At 38.9% G+C, this 4,112-nt stretch overlaps 1 protein-coding gene across 1 annotated transcript in view; it reads right to left on the bottom strand.

Annotated features, from left to right (window-relative positions):
• Tanc2 (tetratricopeptide repeat, ankyrin repeat and coiled-coil containing 2) overlaps positions 1-4,106 on the bottom strand; it is a 345,611-nt gene extending 341,505 nt beyond the window's left edge. The window contains exon 1 of the mRNA XM_026777178.1: positions 3,970-4,106. The gene's annotated coding sequence lies outside the window, so the exon portion shown is untranslated. The remainder of the gene's footprint in view (positions 1-3,969) is intronic.
• Positions 4,107-4,112: the final 6 nt, after the last annotated feature.

Below are 4,112 nucleotides of genomic sequence, written 5' to 3'. Positions count from 1 at the left end.
AATAAAAAAAATAAAATTTAAAAAAAAAATAAAAAGAAAAAACCTTAAAAAAAATATTCTCCTTAACTTTGGGTGACTCTGAGTTCAAACCAGTATAATTCAACTAGCATTCCCAACAACTTTGTCTCAGATTTTAACTGTTTCAAGAAGAAAAGAAATATGAAAAAGAAAGAACTTTATGCATTGTTATGCACACTTATTCTACTATATATCCAGTAAGTTATCAACCAACCCAGTATTTCCCTTTTGAAACTTGTTATTAGTATATTCCCGTCTAGAGTCTATGTCCTTCTTCATTCAAAATAATTCATAATTATTTAGGAAATAGTAAAGGAACAAAGTCAACTATAGGAAGAAAGGAGAGTTAGCTTGACATAGGTAAAAATTGATGGTGAGGGGCTGAGAGAGTGCACATGCCTAGTATACACAAAGCCCTGGGCTTACACTCCAGCACCACTGGAGAAAAATAGTACTAACAAGGTGCCACATGCCTTTAATACCAGCACCAGGGATGGAGAAACAGAGGATAATTCAGTGTCAACCTGGGATACATATGGGGACCCTGTCTCCAAAGGAAAAAAAAAGTTTATGATGGGAGAAGGAAATAACCAATTAAGGTTTAACAATGTCAGTGGTAAATTTTTACAGTAAAGATGCAAACCAAATTACATTTGCAAGTAGAATATTATCAATACAAATTCAGAGCATGTCTGAGCCTATATTTCAATTTGTTGAATATACTAAATTATATAATTTTATATCCTGAAAATTTTATCCATAATAAATATGTTAAATCCCATAATATCAACAAATGTATATTATGGGAGAGGAGTGTTTGGTTACATGAGATGTGTGATTCATAATATACTCAGAAAAATTCTGTGAAAAGAATGGCAAAAATAAGTTGTCAAAGAGAAGAAAATAATTATCACAATTGTGAGAGACAATGGTCCACTTCCTAAAAAAGTAAAGGTGTATGAGGAGCATGGACGACACTGTTATTCTTTGTACTTTATTCATTTCTGTAAATATTTCATATGTAATCAGTATCTATAAAACAATGGTTTAAGAGCTAAGAAAAATCTGAGCAAACATTTGTTTTGGAAGAGTTAATTATCAAAAGATCCAATCCATTTTTGTTAATAATATTTTTAAATAAAGACCATAAAATGTGGATATGAAGGAAAAATAATAATTTTTTTCTTGATTTTTCAAATAAAATTAGCAATAAAGCTTTACTGGTACTTTAAAGGAAATTGTGTGTGTGTGTGTGTGTATCAAACTACCTGATAGTAACTTTTTACTTCTAAAGATCCCCCCTCAAAGCAAACACGACTATAACTATTTCTTTGACCATCTGGAAAGTCCTGAGGAATAGTACTTATTGCTTGTAATCACATGAAACAAATTTAGAAACAGATTCCTATGAGCACTTCCTTGTACAGCTGTCCTGTGCATGTGTGTAGGCAGGTTTATCCACATCTGACAGCATCTGCTTTATGATGGATATGTGCAAGGTAAGCACAGTGTACTGCTTCTCAATACTAACGTGAGAGGACAACACAGTATACCGATGAAGAGCAGAGTCCCCAGCCAGAGTTTCTACACTGAAACAGTGTTTCCATGTCCCAGCTACACAATCTTTGGCAAACCGATCTGGTTTCCATTTCTCATTGGTAAAATGGAAATAACAATATATATCTTATAGGATTCTGTAACTGTATAAACAATGTACAAGACTGGCACAAAGTGTGTGCTATATAAATGTACACTATTATTACTAGAAGTAATAGAATACCGTGTTCCTGAATATACTGTAAACATTCTTAGTAATCTGAATTGACTAATATCAGATACTATTTAAAAGGGACATCAAATCTAAGATCTGGTTAACATAACGCTTCTAGCTCTGCACTCTAAAATAAACAAGTGATTAATAAATCTACATAACCTCTCTAATGATACAGAACAATCTGAAAAGATTGTTTCCCAAAAGTGCAGCTATCAATTTCTTCCCTTACACAAGGGGGCAGTGATAACAAGAAAAGAACAGGGCTCCACAACACCTCTTCTTACAGACAGTAGGGGGTGGCAGTACATATGGCTTACAGTCAGAACAAAACAGGAAGACCCAACAGAACTGCTCTTTATTCTCTTCTGGCCCTCTTCTCTTTAGCTTCAACAGAGCCTTGGGGTAAAGGAAATAGCTGCAGAAAAGACTGAAGTTCAAAATAAATCAAGGAAAATCCAGTTTTGTTTTGCAGGAAATGATCCCTCAATGAATGATTCTGGAACCAGGGTGAAGCTGAATTTTCGGATTATCTGGCAAATTACTACAATAAGAACAACATTCAAGCAGGTAATTCAATTTATAAGAATTCTAACATAACACACTAAAATATCATTAATAATTAAATAGACTCTAGTGAACACCTCAGATATTTCTGCTTTTGTTCCAGTTACATAGACACTGGGTGTATATGCACATGCTATATTACATAGCTCATCTAGCTGTCTTTTGTTACTTTTGAAATTCCAGTATGTTCTGACAGTTCTCTCAAAACAGATGTTCTTAAATGGAAGTCACAACGTTTTTCAGCATGTGGAGACACACACACACACAAACAGAGAGGGAGAGGGAGAGGAGGAGGAGGGTGGAGGAACCGAGGAAGAGAGAACAGGAATATTTATTTCATTTATTTCCATTTTGGGCTCATATGCCTAAGACAATTTACCTGGGAATGCTATGAGGCACACTACATTGACAGTATACATGTTGTTGCTTTTTATGCCAATTTACTGTATCCGTTTTTATCTTATATCACCATCCCATCCCAACAGCTAGAACATACCAGAATATTTCACTATTGCCAGTCTCTGTAATTAACCATTGACATAGCTTTTGGCTCCAACCCTTTCAAATGCCTGAAAATTTATCCCTTTTGTTCACCATATTGTTTTGTTTTCCTTGTTCCACTTATTTTCACCTGTGTAAAAGCCAAGACAGGGACACAGATAAAAAATAGTTCCCTTTGGATAACGATCTTGAACACACAATTATGGTCAGGATGGTTGGTTTGTTTTGTCTTTTTGTTTGTGGGGTTTTTGTTTCCCTGAAGAGGAGCAGAAGAGGAGGTTAAGATGTCCAATCTTCTTCCTGACGCTAATTATCATTGTTTATGTTTTGTGAGAAACATTTTAAGCATTCCACACCTAGAACAGAAAGGCAGGCTACAATTGCAAGCCCTACATGCTGATGACAAAACCTGAAATGATTCTAGCCCTATTTTTTTTCTTTCCCATTTCACAACCAACCTGGCTTTTTTTTTTTTGCTTTCACGTGGGTACTTTCCATATATATATACATATATATATATATGTGTGTGTGTGTGTATATATATATAAATTGCTTATCGCAGGTCCTCTCGATTCCTATGACAGAACATGTAGCAAAGAGCCCTATTAGTCTTTCATTATACTACACCTCCTTCCCCAAAGGAATTATTAATATTCCTAATAACACTTCTACCTTGCATTACCTTGCATTTCTACGCCACAGAGGCCAGCCCATCCTGTGCCTTTACCTGGCACATTTCACAACTACTTCTATGCTGCATTCAGGGACACATTTTGCAACTCGTTCTGCACCACATTCCCTGCCACGTTTAGCAATCCGCCTCGCATCTCATCCCGGTCCCCATCATCCAAAGACTCTCCAGGTACCAAATATCAAGACTATCCTCGGTGACAGCCAAGTGGCCGACCCCAGAGCCCTCCGAAGCCGCCCTCGCTCCCACATTCGGAGGCAGCCTGCCTTCCCCACGCCTTCGCCACCGGAGGCACTTCAATCCCCGGTTCCCTGTCTCCCCGCTCGCCCCCGCCCCAACCCCCGCAGCCGAGGCGTCGCAAGCGAACGCCCCTGTCACCTCACCCTCAGCGACCCTCTTCCCTGAGGCCCCCGATCCTTACCTGCCGCTCTGAGGGGCGCGGCGCACCTCGGGGTCAAGCCCGCGTGCCCGTGGTCTCCGGTGAGGACCGCGCCGCCGGCGGACGCCCCACGGAGGATCCGCGCCTCAGTCGGGCTCAGCGGGGCCTCGCGGCCGGCGAGCGCT

This window comes from Microtus ochrogaster, unplaced genomic scaffold (assembly GCF_000317375.1).
Source record: "Microtus ochrogaster isolate Prairie Vole_2 unplaced genomic scaffold, MicOch1.0 UNK48, whole genome shotgun sequence".
Lineage (NCBI taxonomy): Eukaryota > Metazoa > Chordata > Mammalia > Rodentia > Cricetidae > Microtus > Microtus ochrogaster.
Note: the sequence above shows the minus strand (reverse complement) of the source record. Positions and strands in the feature narration are given on the sequence as shown.